Below are 20,874 nucleotides of genomic sequence, written 5' to 3'. Positions count from 1 at the left end.
GCTCTCATTTCCTTTTTACCCTGTGTATATCTTAGATGGAGAGAAATAAAATTACCACCTGGCGGATTTATTCCGGACGGATCTCAGGGAGAGGGGGCAGAAACACACATCATAGCAAATAGCCAGCTTCAACAATCCCACTTCCCTTCACTCTGTCTTTGGGAGAACTTGGCTCATTGCTTAGCAGAAAGAGCACAGGCCTGGTAGATAAAGGACCTGGGTTCTAATTCTGGCTCTGTTACTTGCCTGCCACGTGACCTTAGGCAAATCTTCTTAACTTCTCTGTGCCTAAGTCCCTCATCTACAAAATGGGGATTAACTATATACTATAACTACCACTCATCTGCTGTATGGCCTTGGGCAGGTCACTTCACTTCCCTGTGCCTCAGTTACCTCATCTGTAAAAGGGGGATTAAGGCTGTGAGTCCCATGTGGGACAAGGACTGTGTCCAACCCAATTTGCTTGCCTCCACCTCAGCGTTCAGAATAGTGTCTGGCACACAGTAAGCGCTTAAATACCACTATTATTATTATTATGAACTATATAGTCCTCTAGACTGTAAACTCATCCTCCAGACTAAGTTAATTCTCTAGCTCTTTGTGGGCAGAGTGTGTTTACTATGTTGTTCAGAGTTCTAATCCCAGCTCAGCACATGTCTACTGTGTGATTTTAGGTAAGTTACTTCACTGTGCCTCAGTTACCTCATCTGTAAAATGAACATTAAGAACGTGAGCCCCAGGTGGGACAACCTGATTACCTTGTATTTACCCCAGCATTCATTCATTCAATCGTATTTATTGAGCGCTTCCTGTGTGCTAAGCGCTTGGGAAGTACAAGTTGGTAACATATAGAGACGGTCCCTACCCAGTACTGCTCTCACAGTCTAAAAGAAAGCACTGTTCTAAGCACTGGGGAGGTTACAAGGTGATCAGGTTGTCCCACGTGGGGCTCACATCTTAATCCCCAATTTACAGATGAGGAAACTGAGGGACAGGGAAGTTAAGTGATTTGCCCTAAGTCACACAGCTGACAACTGGCAGAGCCGGGATTTGAACCCATGAGCTCTGACTCCAAAGTCCATACTCTTTCCACTGAGCCACAGTGCTGGGCACATAGCAGGTGCTTAACAAATACCATTATTAATATTACTATTCACCAAGCACTTGGTACATTTCCATGCACATAGCAAGCGCTCAATAAATATGACTTATTGAACTACCCATTCTCCCTCCTACTTACTGTGAGCTCCATTTTTCCAACAGGATTATCTTGTCACTATCCTAGCACTTAGTTCAGTGCTTGGCACATAGTTATTATTATTACTACTGTTGGTTCCACCTTCATAATGGGCAGAGTTTTCCCCATATTGGCAAAGAAGCCAGCCCTCTTCCAGAACAGTACAAATGACTCACTAGGAGGGAGGGAAGGGGAAGGGGAAGGCCTGTAACCTTGCTAACACAGGCCTGGCAGTCTAGTATACTCACTAAATGGGAGTATACTGTTCTCTAAATAGTAGATATACAATAAATATCACTGAGGGTGTCTAGCCAGGTTAACTTGCTTATGATTACTGGGTAAGATTGAAAAGAAATATTGAAGAGTACCAAAACTCTTAAAAAGCAGTACCTCATCCCAAGACCAAATTTGCTAAGATCTACGGCCAACAGAAAGGGCTACAAGGAAACCAAAAGGCGCTTAAAAAATAAAAAAGAGAGAAAGGTTTGCATCTAGAGTGTGAACCAACAAATATGAAAATCCAAAACATAGGTGATTGCTAATGACATGAAAACGTGCTTTAGGGCTTAAATGCAGGCATATTATAAAAACCTTAGGGTTACCTGGGAGAAGAAGTCAAAATCCCTCTGTAGTGCGTGACAAGTTTAATTATCAAAAGCTGGATTCAAAGAATGTATGAGATTTCTGGATCATCTCCTGCTGTTCTCCTTGTTGCAATGCAAGTGAAGTGAGAAAATGCTACTGCCTGCCCTAACCAACAATACAGTTAACTGTTTCATAGCACATAGAGCTCACAAAATGGATCATCAGAGTTGTATGCATTTATTTCATATTATTTTATTGGGCTTCCAGGAACCCTCAGAAAAATGAATAGAAAATTCCTCAGGCTGCCACCACAGAAACAGGTAATGCAGGCAAAAAGTGAAGAAACTTAGAGAAGCAAGGTGGCCTAGTTGAAAGAGCCCGGGTCTGGGAGTAAAAGGGCCTGGGTTCTAATTCCAGTTCTACCATTCGTCTGCTGTGTGACCTCGGGTGAGTCACTTAACTTCTCTGTGCCGTAATTAGCTTGTCTGTAAAATGGGGGTTATGATGGTGAGTCCCATGTGGGACAAGGACTGTGTCCAAACTGATTCACTTGTAACTATCCCCAGTGCTCAATACAGTGCCTGGCACATAGTAAGTGCTTAACAAATGCCATAAAATGAAATAAAAACAAGCTTTCCAAACAGATCACACTTATCAAAGCTCCTGGCCCCAATTCCAACACTTGAGTTTCCAGGGGCAGGAGAAAAGGATCAGCTATAACTCTGGATTCAAAGGACATTAGGAGAGGCAAATCTGGAAAGAACCCAGATGTCACATGTATTGAAGACACAACAATGAGTGCAAGATGTAACTGATTACTCAATTTTTAAGGAGAAATTGCATGTCCAAATACAAGCCAACTCTCCCCACACCTTCAAAGGCTTACTAAAAGCACAATTCCTCCAATAGGCCTTCCCTGACTAGATTCTCACTTTCTCCCTATTCGCCTTCCCTTCTGCGTGACCTAAGCACTTGAATTTGGTATTTGTACCCCTTAAGGAACTGCTTATTCACCCCACTCCTGTAACACTTCAGTACATATCCTTATGTTCTCCCATTTCCCCTACCGGTATTTTATTTCAACGCCTGTCTTCCCTTTTAATAATAATGATGGTATTTGCTCATTTATTCATTCATTCATTCAATCGTCTTTATTGAGCGCTTACTGTGTGCAGAGCACCGTACTAAGCGCTTGGGAAGTACAAGTTGGCAACATATAGAGATGGTCCCTATCCAACAACAGGCTCACAGTCTAGAAGGGGGAGACAGACAACAAAGCGCTTACTATGTGTGAAGCACTGTTCTAAGCGCTGTGGGGGATACAGGGTGATCAAGTTGTCCCATGTGGGGCTCACAGTCTTAATCTCCACTTTACAGATGAGGTAACTGAGGCACAGAGAAGTTAAGTGGCTTACCCAAGGTCACACAGCTGACAAGTGCCTGAGCCGGGATTCGAACCCATGACCTCTGACTCCCAAGCCCGCACTCTTTCCACTGAGCCACGCTGCTTCTCTAGACTGTAAGCTCCTTGTGGACAAGGAACATTGTCTATAAACTCTCCTGCATTGTTCTCTGCCAAGCACCTATCACACTGCTAGGCACATAGTAAGCGCTAAATAAATATCACTGATGGATTGATACTGGAATTGATTGCACAAGAATAACCTGTCACCTATTATGAAATCCTTAGTGAGGAAGAAAGAAACAAAGTTATTTGGTCAGTTCAAAAAGATGTGCAACCTAAGATCTTTTTTAAAATCACTTCAGTGCGTTACCTGAAGACATTCAAGTGTTGACCTGTCTAGAGGGCAGAAGAATAGATTTCTTTTCATTTCGCTGAACCTCAGGATGTTCAGAAGGAGGAGGAGAAAACAAGAACCTTGAAAGAGCAGACCCTAGAAGTTGAATTTCACCTTAGAGTCAGAAAGAACAATATTGTTACTATTCTGTTTAGGCAAACACATCCACCACCAAGCCAGGCATTCATTTCTTGAAAAGTATCTTGCTCTAAGAACTCCATTTAATGAATATCATCACCCTCTTTTTGCCATCCACTTTTCTCCACAGTTAAAAAAGAATGGGAGGAAATGTGCATTTTTTCACACTGCTTGAAGTATCCTCTAACAGTAGATGCTACGTTTTAGCAAAGATAAAAACGTTTGTCTAAGGCAGAACAACAACGTTTAGAACAGTTTTCTGAAAACATGTAATGTCTGCTAATCTGCATTGGTGTCCACTTCAGATGAAGCAGTTATGAGGAACAAAATAAAGTGTATTTTTTTCTAAAATAAATGAGCTGAAAGGCTTGCAGCCTGCTGGTCTCCTATTTCAGCAGCAGTGCTTTATCTGCACACGGTAGAGGAGCTGACTCCTCCAGTGGTGAATGTCATGATGAGTGTATCTGTTTCTGAGTCTACAAGTTAAGTACCCACCGAATGCAAACAGCATCTGGGAAAACTTAGGTCAGGATTGCCAGTGCCTTCTTCGAGTAATGACTTTCCTGCTGGGTTTAAAATCATCTAAGTTTCAAGACAGCTTAGTGAAAATACAGCTCGTCAAACAAATGGGCCCCAACAGAAGATGGGGTGGGGCAGTTGAGGAAAGCTAAGAAAATGGATCAAATTAAGCTAATTCACCTACCTACCTGATATTCCCATTGAGACTTATATCCAGTTGCCAAGTAACTGAAGGAATAGATGAAGATATTGAAAGTCGAGTCAATAAAATCCTTACAAACTTTGTCAAGTTTCATTTTATTGCCACCTACTTTTAGCGGCTTCTAGAGTTCAGACTTTTCTTTCTCGATAAAACTTCAGCGGTAGATTCTCATACTGAACTTTGATTCTTGGAATCGGATCCTTGAAACCATTTGATTTTGTTCAGCCAGAACGCACCTAAAAACCGGGTTTCCAACAGGTAAGGGGATTGACGTAACAGCTATTAATAGGACCCTTTGTTTCCATTTAATAGCTATAAAACAACTTATGCCAGAAGGTGGCACCAAAATACTCAACTTCAAAATCCATTTAGAGTTGAGTAAAGGAAGAAAAACTCTGTCCTCAGATCTCTAAGCACAGTTAAGCGGACTTGCAAGAAAATAAGAGAATTAGAGACCACGTAAGTTTGGATAAATTAATGAATGGAGGAAAAACTGGCGTTACAAGATCCATGCAGCAAAACACTGTAATATCACATTCATACTCTCTTAATCAATCGTATTTATTGAGCACTTACTGTGTGCAGAGCACTGTACTAAGCGCTTGGGAAGTACAAGTTGGCAACATATAGAGACAGTCCCTACCCAACAGTGGGCTCACAGTCTATAAGAGTGGGCTCACAGTCTAGAAGACTGTCTCAAGTTCAATTAAAATTCTGTCTCAAATCTTCCAAGTGCTTTGCGTACATTAACTTCAAACTTCTTCCTAGATTATCAATCAGTGGTATTTACTGAGCACTAACTCTGTACAGAACACTGTACTAAATGCTTTTGATTCATTCATCCAATCGTATTTAATGAGTGTTTACTGAGTGCAAAGCCCTATATTAAGTGTTTGGGAGAGTACAATATAACAATAAACAGACACATTCCCTGCCCATCACGAGCCTACAGGGGGAGTCTATAGTCTGAAAAGAATCCCAGAAATTAATTTTTAATACACATAATGTACATGTAATAACTGACAGTCATAAATGAATTCCAAATAAAAAGTGATAGGAGCACCAAATGATTTGTCCATTTCCAAAGTAGCATCTATGGCACATGAATGACCACCAACACTTTCCACTCTTTCATTAATTACAATGATTGTATTTATTAAGTGCCAACTATGTGCTAAATGCTAGGTCCAAGGTTTGATATCAAAGAGCCACATGGAACTCACAAGCTATCTTATCCCCATTTTACAGGTAAGGAAACTGAGGCTCAGAGAGGCCAACTTATTTGGACCAGGTTAAACAACGGCAGAACCGAATCTCAAATCCAGATCTCCTAACTTCCAAATGCTTTCTCTTTCCACCAGGCTACACTGCCTCATCACTGTTCATTGAACATTTTACCTCAAATTTATTTCAAAGAATTTCAACAGTTTTCTTAAATACAGACACAATACTTCCCCAAATAATAACATTCCTTCCAAAATATATAGGTACATGTGAAACACTACCGGAATAAATGATCTCACTTGGATTTTCATCACATTGATTCTTGGTCTTTTATATTTTTTTAATTTTTTATGACATTTGTTAAGCATTTACTAGGCGCCAGGCACTTCATTAAGCACTGGGGTAGATAAATGTTAATCAAGTTGATCACAGTCCATGTCCCACAGGGGGTTCACAGCATTAATCCCCGTTTTACAGATGAAGTTACTGAGTTACAGAGAAGTAAAGTGTATTCCCCAAAATTACAGCAGATAAGTGGCATAACCATACCTAGAACATAGTGTTCTGTCCACTAAGCCATGGGGCTTCTCTAGAGTCCTACTTTCTGTAGAACCCAAGCATTTAAAATATTGAAAAATGGGCACTCTTTAAAAAGAATGTTAATAGTGGGATAACACAATATAACCTATTCTCTGTAAAAATAAACAAACAGCAGGTCAAATTATACCTTGGGAATTCTGACTTTGAACTTACTAGTGCCTTTCAAATCCAATAGATGGGAAAATAGGCTGGTTCAGGCAATGTAAAAATCGAACAGCAAACCACATATTCACTAACTCAATTGGCAAAGTGCCAAATTTGTCTGTGAGAATTGCTAAATCAAAGTGGTTAATATCTGGCCAAAATAAGAAGCAAAACCATTTTTCTTTATGCAACTGGTTCACTCCCAATCCTCAATCTTCCCTCAATCTCATTTCATAAAAAAAATAACAAAGATGACATAAAAGTAGGTAAGATAAGTTACACAGGATAAAACACATCACCACCTCCAAGAATATGAAAACTATTTGTAGACAGCATGAAGATTTATAAACCAGACAACCTATCACATCCTCACCTTTTCCTAAGGGCCGTGGAAGCTTCTAAATTTCATTTTTCTAACCATGTCACAGGAAACCAGAAAGGTCAAAGTTAATTATTATATCACTTTCAAATCAGGATTACTTTGTAGCAATGGTATTTACTGAGTGCTTAATGTGTGCAGAGTACTGTACTAAGTGCTTGGGAGAGTATTCTCCCAAGCACAACATAACAGAGTTAGTAGGCACATTCCCAGCCCACAAGGAGCTTAAAAGCGAGAAGGGGACACAGACAATATAAAAAAGTTACAGATATGTGGATTGTCTACTTCTTTGCACCTGAAATGTAGTAGGGCCTGAATTGGTGATAAGCAAATTTGAGGAGGCAAGCGAGCCCATTTCAGACAAGTATACCAATGCATAAATTGATCTTTAAAAACTTACTGGAACAAATGATATATTCTTCTACACTTAGTATCAGTCCCAAGAGAACTACACAAGCCTCTAAAGTATCTAGGAGGAGAGCATCAGCTTTTCATCTTCTTCCCTACTTTATACAAAACTTCTTTGTTTCCCTCATTCATTAAGATATTTATCATTTGCTAAGCTTACCATATGTTAAGCCCTGTGTTCAGTGCTGATACAAAGTAATCAGATGAGACACAGTCTCTGTTTCAAATACCCATTCTCCCCCGCTACTTACTCTGAGCTCCATGTGGGTCCTGATTATCCTATATCTATCCCATTGCTTAATACAGTGCTTGGCATATACCAAGTGCTTAACAAATACCAAGATTATCATGAAATGGTCCCCAGAACCTAAGAGAGAGGGAGAGCAATTACCTGACTTCCATTTTACAGATACAGAGGGGCAGCGAGATTAAGTGGTTTGACCAAAGTCACAGAGCAAGTCAAAGGCAAAGCTGGGATTAGAACCTGGGTCTAATGCATAGCCCCAGCTCTCTCCACTAGACCTCCCAAGTCCTTCCCTAACAGTAGACTCTTCAGGGATATCAGCTTATCACTTCTCTCGGGAGGATAGCAGAAGGTTCTGATAATATTTGCTGGTATTGCACTTCCCTGATTAGGAAAACAGAGTGGATTTTAGGAGATGGGCCAGATTTTCATACTCTTTTGCTGAGTGGTAAGCAATTCCATCAGAGGAGCAATTTCCCATCTGCAAAACTGCAAGACGAATCACTCGGGTGGAAAGGCTAGTACACCTTTAAGAAAGGAAGTCACTCCTAAGGGATAGGAAGAGATGCTGAGAAAGTTGGTGTAAAGTTCCCAAACTGAACATGAGTTCATGTGAGTCTAGCCAAAGCATAATATGTACATATATGTATATATACACTCATGTCTATAAGTGAGTGTATCTATGGAGAGAGAGATACGGTGTTTATTCAATCAACAAATCAGTGGTATTTGAGTGTCTACTGTGTACAGAGCACTGTATTAAGCACTTGGAAGAGTACGTTACAACAGATTTCCCTGTCCCAATGAGTTTACAGTCTGACTGTAAACTGTGACTAGACTGTTACAGTCTACTGCTTACGGTGACTCATTTGGGCATAAATTAAATGCTATCCATGAAATAATTGTTAGCTCTTTGATTACCATCCACCAGCCTAAAGCCCTATGCTGGCAACAAACAGGCAAGACTGAAGTCAGGCCACAGGTTAGATGTTCCAAACTGGGCTAATGAACAGTGGCACGGGTTTCATGCAGAAATCGCACCTTTCACCTTGGCCATTATTTTCTCTCAAATTGCGGCGTCAATTTCCTTTTCTAAATCTTGCCTGGCAAAAGAAATGTAATAATGCTCACCTATTTCACATGTGCTGTCTATCTGGTTCAAAACTATCTCACTTTTCTTCTGAAATAAATCTCACTTTCTTCCATTTATAATTGGAGCACTTTAACTCATTTAATTAAAACTAGTTTCATTTTATTTAAGGCTTTATGGAGCTAGCATTAAGACTGAATATTAGATGTAGGGAGAAAAGAGGAAACTAGGATATTAATTGACAACTTTGACTTATTTTACTCATTTTTGTTGGACAGATAAATATTCTACCCACTATTTCACATTGGCAGACTTTAATTGTGGAGATATTCAGACCCCTATGGGATTAAAAACAAGGGCATCTACCCGTTTACTAGAAACGTGAAAGCCTGAGTTTACCAGAATCCCATGAGAATCAATCAATCAATCAATCATATTTATTGAGCGCTTACTGTGTGCAGAGCACTGTACTAAGCGCTTGGGAAGTACAATTTGGAAACTTCTTGAAGGAAGCACATCTGGCCAATGGGAGCCTGGCTGAGATCCAGCTAATCAGTGATTCCAGCAGAAAAATGTATAAAATCCAAGCGGAAGCAATGCCATTTCACTCCCTGCCTCCTCCACATGATGGCTATCTAGTGCTTGGAAACATAGATTAATGCTTTGGTTGGAGAAAGGAAGTAAAAAGAGGGCAAATACAGTATTAGGCTCTAGCAAGCCTTTTTTTCTTGGGAGATCAAAATGGGGGCCATTTGGGTGTATAACCACAAGTGAGGGATTGAAAACTAACCAGCCTGCATTTAGGACCACTAAAATATGATACGGAATTAGGAATTCTATCGGGAATGCAACTGAAAGCAGTGGAGAGCCCAACAATTCCGACTGAACCAGATTTCCAAACCAGATAATGGCCAAATTAGGACCTAATTAGTAACACAAATGAAAGAGATCGCAACGAATCTGAGAGGTACTATTTACAGGCCTGAAGTTCTAGACAGCTAGGACTAAAATGAGTCGATTAACTTGAGTTAAATTCCATGTCCTACATCATGTTCTAGTGTTGGGGGAAAAGCTGAGAAATGGAGTTTAGCTGAAGATCCAAATTAACTTACTACAACTTCTTTATTACTTCCAGTATAGTTTATGTTGAGAGACGTCCCAGGAGTAGCAAGGCCTAGTGAAAAGAGCATGGGACTGGACGTCCAAGGATCGGGGTTTTAATCCCAGCTTGGCCACCTGTCTGCTGTGTGACCTTGGGCAAATCACTTAACTTTTCTGTGCCACAGTTTCCTCATCTGTAAAATGGAAATTTAGACTGTGAGACCCTGGTGAGTCATGGGCTGTGCCCAACCTGTTTATTAATCAGTCAATGGTATTTACTGAGCATGCCTTATATGCACTCCCCCTTCTAAACTGTGAGCCTGTTGTTGGGGAAGGACCGTCTCTATATGTTGCCAATTTGTACTTCCCAAGCGCTTTGTAAAGGGCTCTGCATGCAGTAAGCGATCAACAAATATGACTGAATGGATGAATACACTCATTAAGCACTTGGGAGAGTACAATACAGCAAAATTAGCAGACATGTTCCCTGCTCCTAACAAGCTTAAAGTGAGCCCACTGTTGGGTAAGGACCGTCTCTATATGTTGCCAACTTGTACTTCCCAAGCGCTTAGTACAGTGCTCTGCACACAGTAAGCGCTCAATAAATGCGATTGAATGAATGAATATGCTGATATGTGCATAAATTTATAGTGTATAATTTAAAGATATGTACATAAATATCTAATTATCTCCCAATTACCCAGGTGATTAGTACAGGACCTGGCACATAGTAAGTACTTAACAAATACCATTCAAAAAGTGACCACGAAGACCAATTCTGGCTAGTTCTGAAAGAGAGAAAACACAAGGGCACTTACCACACCCAACAGATGGCCAACCACCTTCCCTTTCCTTTGCAAGCAGGGAAGACTTAGCCCCACCCCCAAAGGGGTGGAACTTTTTCCCTATTGAATGGGAAGTCAGCCTCCATCCCATGATATGTCACATGACCTTTTTGAAGAGGATGAGATCCTGTGCTAAAGCCTGTGATTTTGTGACCAAACTGCACACCCATAGTAGGTGAGTGAGAAACAATTTGCAACCTAGAACTGGCTTTTGAAAAGTGTTAACTTCTGATAGTTTTCAGGTTAATATTCATTCTTTCATTCAATTGAATTTATTGAGCACTTACTGTGTGCAGAGCTCTGTACTAAGTGCTTGGAAAGTACAATATAATTAGTGCACTCCTTTAATTTCCTATTTCTATCTATGTATTACTTCTTGTTTCCCTAGAAAGGATAAATGGGCTTTCTTGTTCATGCATAGTTAATTAGCAAGATGGAAAGGAAGCAGAAAATGAACCATTTTTCACCTTCCACTTGACTTCTCAAGGGAGAAAGCTGTCATATGTATATTTTTTATCAATAAGTCCACCTCATGCATTTTTTACCCTGAAGGAGCAGGAACAATCAGAAGGCACTTTGAATTCACCTAATCCAAGCACTCAACACACTTCTTCACCTAGCGACCCATTCTTCTAGACTGTGAGCCCGCTGTTAGGTAGGGACCGTCTCTGTATGTTGCAAACTTGTACTTCCCAAGCGCTTAGTACAGTGCCCTGTGCACAGTAAGCGCTAAATAAATACGATTGAATGACTGAATTCATCTGGTCATCTATTGGCTGCATTTTCAGGATGCTCACAGCACCACACTCTTCTCTAGCTGAAATGGGCATATATTCCCCATGTTCTTCCTCAAATTTCCTAAACCAGCATGCCTAATGGAAAGAGCAGGAGCCTGGGGTTCAGAGGACCTGGGTTCTAATCTTGATTCCATCACTGACCAGCTGTGTGACCTTAGGCAAATCACTTAACTTCTCTATGCCTCAGTTTTCTCATCTGTAAATACAATTCTTCCTGCAATTTGGATTGTGACAGGGAATCTGACCTAATTATCTTGTAATTACCTAAGTTCTTAGTACAGCATTTGGCCTATAATGAGCACTTAATACCACAATTATTGTTATTAAAAGTAATAATGATAAAGCCCCTCTATCCACACCCACATTCTTAGTTCCTCAGAGGTGTCCTTCCATCCCCTCCTTCTCCACAAATCCATCCCTCATCTTTAAGTCCCCTATTTCTCTCTTGGCACCAAGTGCAGAGTTGGAAATTTCAAATCAGAAATAAATGCCTTCTACGTTTTACTCAGTTGGGAAGGTCATTAAGGTTTTTAACACTATATGTTGTGTACAATTACTCTTTTCCAACAACATTGGTATTCCTTTTGGAATTTTCTATGTGTAATTAGACTTTTTCCACCAGGCTGTTGCTCAGTGTGTATCTGGCATCTTTCCCAGAGAGGCAGAATTAAGCCAGGGCTAAGGTACTGGCTGCTATTCATGTGTTCTATGGGTGTCTGCTGGGCTTCAGTTCTTTCCTTAACATTCAAGCCAGGTTTTCATTCATTCAATCATATTTACTGAGCACTTACTGTGTGCAGAGCACTGTACTAAGCACTTGGAAAGTACAAGTTGGCAACATCTAGAGACGGTCCCTACCCAACAGCGGGCTCACAGTCTAGAAGGGGGAGACAGACAACAAAACAACACATATTAACAAAATAAAATAAAGGGAACAGTAAATATGTACAAGTAAAATTAAAATAGGCTTCTTAAGAAGGTCTCATATTTTGTTTGTTTGATGGTACTTGTTAAGCGCTTACTGTGTGTCAAACACTGTCTTAAGTTCTGGAGGAGGTACCTGAGGCCCAGAATAGTGAAGTGGCTTGCCCAAGGTCACACAACAGACAAGTGGTGGAGCCAGGATTAGAACCCATGACCTTCTGACCCATGCTCTACTCTCTACACCATGCTACATATACCATAAAAACAAACAAATAGTTAATTATGGACAGGGAATGCCCTAATGTTATATTCTATTTTAAGTGCTTAGTTCAGTGGTCTGCACACAGTAAGCACTCAGTAAATATCACTGATTGATAGTGTGACGTAGTGGAAAGAGCATGGGTTTAAGAGTCAGAGGACCTGGGTTCCAATCCCAGTTCTGCCACTTCCCTGTTGTGTGACATTAGGCAAGTCACTTAACTTCTCTGTGCTTAAATTTCCTCATCTGTAAAATGGGGATTAAATCCCATTCCCTCCTACTTAGACTATGAGCCTCAGGTGGAACCTGATTGTTTTTTATCTACTTCTGCACTTAGTACAGTACTTAGCATATAATGAGCACTTTATAATAACAGTTTCTTATTCATAATAGTAATATCATTCAACTGTACCGAGTACTCCCCTCTCAAGGTCCTGAGAGATGCCAGTACTCTACCAAGTCTTGACTTTGGGAGGGAGTGTCAAGATGAGGTATATCCATTCCATTCCTAGCTTGGGCAGTGGCTAGCAAGTGGAAGACAATCTACTACAAGTCAGAACTCACCTGTGCTGGGAAGAAGTGGCATGGGAGAGAGTCGAGGGCAGAGACTCCAGTTTACTGCATGGAAGGAGACAATGATGAACTACTTCTGTATTTTTACCAAGAAATAATGATTGCATTATTAATTCTGATTAATAATAATCAGAATGATTGCAGATGGGGGTGGGGCATTCTGGGAGAGATGTGTCCACGGCGTCGCTATGGGTCGGAGACGACTTGATGGCATAAGGCAGGACGTGCACAGAATACTGGTCTTTTCCAGATACATATCTATCTATATAATAATTGTTAAGCGCTTACTATGTGCAAAGCACTGTTTTAAGCAGTAGGGAGGATACAAAGTAATCAGGTTGTCCCACGTGGGGCTCACAGTCTTAATCCCCAATTTACAAATGAGGTAACTGAGGTACAGAGAAGTGAAGTGACTTGCCCAGAGTCACACAGCTGACAGTTGGCGGAGCCGGGATTTGAACCCATGACCTCTGACTCCCAAGCCCGGGCTCTTTCCACTGAGCCACGCTGCTTCTCTATCTATCAAGGTATAGATAGTATCTCTCTCGTATATATGTGGATATTGTTCTTTATCAACAATTAGTTTCAAAATAAGTAGTTGTAGGGGGGCTTAAAAAGGACAGCAGATGAGCCTCAGTGTGATACTTTAGTTCTGAGCACCTCTCCAGAAAAATTGATTATAGTGCAAGTGGCTTTTACAGCACCAGTCAATGGTATTTACTGAACACGTATTTTGTGCAGAGTACTGTACTAAGCAGTTGGGAGAGTCCAATGCAATAGAGTTGGTAAATGCATTTCATGCCCCTAACAAGCTCATAGTCTAGAGGGAGCCCACCATTTGTACTCTTCCATTACTGCTGGTCATATTCCTGCTGGGGCATGAAGGGCAACAAGCAAGTAGGGGAGGAAGGGGCAGTGCATGTGTGGTCTACGCCCATAATAACAGCAATAATAATTATGGCATTTAAGAGCTTACTTTGTGTGAGAGACGGTACTAATTGCTGGGGAGGATACAAGCAAATTGGGTTGGACACAGTCCCTGTCCCACGTGGGGCTCACAATTTCAGTCCCCATTTTACAGATGAGGTAACTGAGACAAAGAGAAGTGAAGTGACTTGCCCAAGGTCACACAGCAGATAAGTGACAGAACCGGGATTAGAACCCTTGACCTTCTGACTCCTTGACACTAAGACTTGTTAGCGCTTAGTACAGTGCTCTGCACACAGTAAGCGCTCAATAAATACGATTGATGATGATGATGATAACTGGGGCTAGAAACCAGGCCTCCTAATTCCCAAAGCAGTGCTTTTTCCATGACACCAACAGCAGGTCATGATATTATGATAGGCTATTACTTTAAATTGTGTGTTAGAAAGTTTCTAACCATTGATTCAAATTGATCTTGCAATACCCAGAATAATGAGTTTGACCCATTTGACATAGCCTTTAAAAAGAATTGTATCTTGTCAATAACTAGGATTAAAAATGCATTCATCTTAAAGAAAAGGAAATGTTATATTGAGCAATTATTCTGGATTTTAAACTTTTACTCAGAATAGGTCATGAGTATTCTTAGGAAAACCAGTGATTTTAATTGCAATCAATCAGTCAATGGTATTTATTAGAATGCTTAGTGGGTGCAGTGCATTCTACCGTGCCCTTAACCTTTTTTAAAAAATGTTATGCTGTCTGTGTCCCGAAAATAAAATATATAAATTAAAATGTATTCTAGACTATTAAATGTCTCTATTCACATGCATCATGATGATGCATATGATATTTGTAAAGTGCTTACTATGTGCGAGGTACTGTACTAAGCACTGGGATAGAAACAAGCTAATCAGGTTGGACACAGTCCATTTTTCCTTATGGAATTCACAATACGCATCCCCATTGTACAGGTGAGGTAACTGAGGCAAAAAAAGTTCAGTGACTTGTCCAAGGTCACATAGCAGACAAGTGACACAGCTGGAATTAGAACCCAGGTCTTTTTGATTCCCAGTCCCGTGCTTTATCCACTAGGCCACGTTGCTTCTCATATTGGTATATTGGCATTTGTTAAGCACTTACTATATGGCAAGCTCTAATCCTGGCTCCTCCACTTGTCTGTGGTGTGACCTTGGCCAAGTCACCTAACTTCTCTGAGCCTCAGTTACTTCATCTGTAAAATGGGGATTAAGACTGAGCATCATATGGCACATGGACTGCGTCTAACCTGATCACCTTATATCTTCCTCAGAACTTAGAATAAATAGTGCCTGGCACATAGTAAATGCTTAACAAACACCACAAAAAAGTATGTATATGTCAAGCACCATAATAAGTGCAGGGACAAGTACAAAATCATCAGGCCAGACACAGTTTCTGTACCAAAGGGGGTTCACAGTCTGGGTATATTTGTGTGTTTCACTCCCTGAGAAAATTAGAAAATATATAATTATCGATGAATGGGAAACTTCAAATGTTAGTGTCCAGTTTCTTTTCCTTTGAATCTACAAATCAAGCAAAAACTCCTCACTCTCGGCTTCAAGGCTCTCCATCACTTCACCCCCTCCTACCTCACCTCCCTTCTCTCCTACAGCCCACACCCTCCTCTCCTCTGCCTCTAACCTCCTCACTGGGCCTTGTTCTCGCCTGTCCTGCTGTTGACCCCCAGTCCATATCCTTCCCCTGTCCTGGAATTCCCTCCCTCCACACATCTGCCAAGCTAGCTCTCTTCCTCCCTTCAAAGCCCTACTGAGAGGTCACCTCCTCCAAGAGGCCTTCCCAGACTGAGCCCCCTTTTCTCTCTCCTCCTCCCCATCTCCCCCATCCTACCTCCTTCCCCTCTCCACAGCACTTGTATATATATTTGTACAGATTTATCACTCTATTTATTTTACTTGTACATTAATTAATTAATGATGGCATTTGTTAAGCACTTACTATGTGCAAAGCACTGTTCTAAGCGCTGGGGGGGATACAAGGTGATGAGGTTGTCCCATGTGGGGCTCACAGTCTTAATCCCCATTTTACAGATGAGGTAACTGAGGTTCAGAGAAGTTAAGTGACTTGCCCAAGGTCACACAGCAGACATGTGGCAGAGCTGGGATTCAAACCCATGACCTCTGACTTCCAAGCCCGGGCTCTTTCCACTGAGCCACACTGCTTCTCTACATACATATTTACATATGTACATATTTACTATTCTTTTTATTTTGTTAATGATGTGCATGTAGCTTTAATTCTATTTGTTCTGACGATTTTGACACCTGTCTACATGTTTTGTTTCGTTGTCTGTCTCCCCCCCTTCTAGACTGTGAGCCCATTGTTGGGTAGGGGCCGTATCTATACATTGCCGACTTGTACTTCCCAAGTGCCTAGTACAGTGCTCTGCACACAGTAAGCACTCAATAAATACGATTGAATGAATGAATGAATATTGAATAACACCCACATATTTTTGAGCAGCTGCATTTATGTAGCTCATTAGAAAGTAATTCTATATGTTCCAGAGTCATTTATTTCTAGTTTCAGTCCTCTGTGCCCTCTGTGACTCTCTCATCTTTCCCAGCAGTATTCCAAGAGATGATCTCCCTCCTCTTCTCAAAATGTACTTCCTTCCATCTTTGCCTCTGATGCTATCCCTTCACATTTCATTAAAAACACTTGACCCGTACCTTACGCTCTTCCTGATCACTGGCTTCAGTTGTTCACTCCTCTATGGTTTCTTCCACAGTTTTCATGTTTCTCCTGTCCTAAAGAAAGAAAAGAAAACTCTTTCTTAACCCCATGGCTCCCTCCAGTTATCACCCATTTCCACCTACCGTTCCTCTCCCACTCCTTGAGCAAGTCATCTGTAACCCAGTACTCCAGTTCATCTCCTCAAATTTTCTCCTTGACTCCTCTATTCTGGCTTCCACCCCTTTCATTCCATGGAAACTGCCCTCCCTATTGTTACCAATGACCTCCTTCTGGCCAAATACAATGGCCTCTACTACATTCGGGTGCATTTATGTACAAATCCATAATATCTATCTCCCCCTCTAAGACTGTAAGCTCCTTGTGGGCAGGGAAACTGTCTCCCAAGTCTGTTTATTGTACTCTCCAAAGCTCTTAGTATGGTGCTCTGCACACATTAGGTTCTCATTAAATTCAGTTGATTGATTAATATGTAGTTCATTCTTCAACAATAGGAAGGATGAGATCAGATCAGAAATTGAGGGCATTGCAGGAAAGGGAGGGGAAATATTCATTCATCTCTACTAGAAGGAGTTCACCTGACATCAAAGTGATTTTCTGAGCAAATAGTGTTTTGCGGGGGTTTTGTATGATATTTGTTAAGCGCTTTCCATGTGCCAGACACAGTACTAAGCACTGGGGTAAATACAATTTAATCATGGTGGAGACAGTCCCTGTCCCACATGGGGCTCAGAGAAGTTAAGCAACTTGCCCAGGGTAGCTCAGCAGACAAGTGGCTCAGTCAGTATTAAAACCCTTGTCCTTCATTAGACCACATTGCTTGTTTAGTTGAATCTGTTTCCTCTCTGTTTCCGCTGCTCTTATTTGAAATGGCTGACATCCTGCTACTCAGTTCCCTTATCTGTAAAATGAGAATTGAGACTGTGATCCCCATGTGGGATAAAGACTATGTTCAACCCGATTTGCTTGTATCCACCCCAGCGCTTAGAACAGTGCCTGGCACATAGTAAGCACTTAACAAATATCAGAATTATCATTTATTATTATTTTCCCTGCCCACATGAGACAGTTATTTGTGTGAATCCTGCTGAGCCTGACCATCTTCTGACATGCTGTAGGTAGCTCTTTGATGAGAAACCTTCACCACTAATACTAATTTACCTACCAGAAACCCTCTTCCTCCTCTCTCTTTGCCCAGAGTGAGGTATCAGTCAGACTCTGGGGTGCTGAAAAGAAGCCTCCCAGATAGAAAACGAATGACATGGGAAGCTTTGGACAGTGCCTTTGCTTCAGGGCACCCCTCATTCTTCACTTTCTATGTTCGGATATTTTCTGTCTTTCAATTATAATGAAATTCCACTGTTTGGTTTTGATGATGTGCTCAATTTCTATTCCTCTCATCACACGGTCATTCACTGACACGACTGAACATTCAGCTGGGAAGCAGGATAAAGGCACACAGGCCCTGGTTAATGGAGGTTCCAGTTGAAATCGGAACAAAAATCTTACACAGATCTCCCCAAGCAAAGCTTCCTTAAACAAAACCACTGATGTTTCAGTGATTCTTAATACCTGAATTCACAAGAGAATGGAAATGGATGTGCAATTGAGTCACATTAGTTTTCCTATTGCTTTATTATAAAAACTGTCAGAGCTCTGGGTAGCATGAATTCTATAACAGCTTCTATAATATTAAACTAGCTGAATTGGTATTTATTTCCCATTCAGAAGCTTCTCAGGATGTTTCTTAAAAGAACATCATACCATCTCTTTAATAGGGTACACTTTTCCTCTACTGTTCAAAAAATGGATTGGTTGGAGTCAGAATAGGACATCAGGACATGAAACTATGATAATACAATCCTGTTAAAACAAGTTCAGGATATCTTAGCTTTAAACCCATAATATCATTTTGAAAATTTTGTTGTCTGACTGAAAAAGGAGAATGGGTGAATACAGGTTACATTAAATCCACTCTGAATACAGTTGGGAATTCCTAAACAGTAACTGCTGCCAGAAGAAAATAAATCATAATTACCACCTGCACTGCACACAATTGCTCAAGATAGAGAGAGCTACAGAAAATATGTTGTCCTTATGAAAAAGAAGGGATCTTTACTTCAAAATTGAATCCTGTAAACCAAACATAATGCCTTCCCCATTATTCAATTAAGATATTTTATTTTGGAAGCAAGGATGGACTCCTTTTTAAGCCTTTGGGAATACTTCTAGATCATCATAACCTGGGACTTAAGTCAATAAACTAATTTGTTGTCTTACTAATCTGTTGTGTGCTAGGGGTGAGGCAAGTCTCTTAGAAAAGGAACTACTGAATAGGGATTGAATATGATAAACAAGGGGAACAGTTTGCCACCTTAGCTTGTCCTTCAGACTTCAAAATATCTCACTGCATCTTCAGAGCTAGGAAAAAAATAAAGGAAAGAAACAGGTCATGTCATTTAACTGGCAGAAGTAATTTTTGGAAAGGTACTAAAATGTTTCTCAAAATCTGTGCTTCAGAGAGAAGATTAAGATTAATACAGTGCTAAGAGCTTAGTACAGTGCTCTGCACACAGTAAGCGCTCAAATACGATTGAATGAATGAATTCAGGAATTGGGAAACTGGAAACACAAATACTCACTAAATTGTAAGCCCCTTAAGGGTAAGGATTGTGTCTACCAACTCTATTGTATTGCACTTTCCCAGGCATTTGGTATAGTGGTCTAGACATAGTAAAGCACTCAATAAATGCCAGTGCTTGATTAAGGGATCAAAATAGGAAAGGCAAGAGAATACAACAGAGGTGATAATGAGGTATATTTATTCAGGGAATTGAATAATTCCAAACAATTCATGAGCTTTAGTTTCTACTAATACACTAGAATACACTAGAGAAGCAGCGTGGCTCAGTGGAAAGAGCATGGGCTTTGGAGTCAGAGGTCAGGGGTTCAAATCCCAGCTCCGCCACTTGTCAGATGTGCGACTTCGGGCAAGTCACTCAACTTCTCTGGGCCTCAGTTACCTCATCTGTAAAATGGGGATAAAGAGTGTGAGCCCCACGTGGGACAACCTGATCACCTTATAACCTCCCCAGCTCTTAGAACAGTGCTTTGCACATAGTAAGTGCTTAATAAATGCCATTATTATTATTATTATTATTATTATGAGACCAATATAATCACAAAATGTGTAGAGAAACATTGTTGAATAAACTGCCAAATAAATGTGCTTTTTACTTAAAAAATTCAAGAATAACTTGGTCCCAAGCCTGACGTGAATCATTCTGAAAATGTCATCCATTAAAGACCTTAGAGTAGCCACGTAATTGTGATAAGGGTCCTCAAAAAAAAAAAACCTATACCAAATAACTATGTGGGATTTTATCCTTTCCTTCCACCTTTGTTCTGTAAGTACTACAGATCTGTCAGTTGGGGACAGGAACACACAGAACCAAGACTCAGGAACAGTCTCTGAGAGCCCCTGGAAAAGATCACTGAAACAAAAATATTAAAAAAAACAACCTTCCTGCCTGAGCTTTTATCAAGTAGATGTTCAGGGCTTGCAGCTGTGGTGTCTGTATCCAACATTACTGAGGAATATTATCCTTTCCCCTAGTCTTAAAGCTAGGATTCGACCTGAAAGTTGACAGTTCTGTGACCTTTCTTGGTAGAAAAGCACCCTGTTGGTCCCCACAGAGAAATGGTTCCAGGTATCTTCCTGTCCTTGCTAATAACTGCAACATCATGACAAAGAAAGGTCAGAAAGTTGAAATTGTTTCGGAGTCATCTGAAGTGTAAGACTGCTTCCGAAAACTTTCTCTCATACTTAGCTGAATTCAACTCAGATGCCAAGTGTGCTTCAGTTTACAACCACAAAACTAAGAAAGAGGCAAAATTGCAGGAGGGCCAGGAAATCATCTCTTCTGCCTGACATTCCCAAGAAGGGAGTCCCTGCCTAGTGCCCCTAGTGCCACTACCCTAGCAGTTGGTGTCTGATTGTAAGCTCATTGTTGGCAGGGAATGTGTATACCAATGCTGTTGTATTGTACTCTCCCAAGCACTTAGTAGCATGCTCTGCACACAATAAGCACTCAATAAATACCATTGATTGATTGATGTCTGGTC

The sequence above is a fragment of the Tachyglossus aculeatus genome, chromosome 12 (genome assembly GCF_015852505.1).
Source record: "Tachyglossus aculeatus isolate mTacAcu1 chromosome 12, mTacAcu1.pri, whole genome shotgun sequence".
In the NCBI taxonomy this organism is placed as follows: domain Eukaryota; kingdom Metazoa; phylum Chordata; class Mammalia; order Monotremata; family Tachyglossidae; genus Tachyglossus; species Tachyglossus aculeatus.
Note: the sequence above shows the minus strand (reverse complement) of the source record.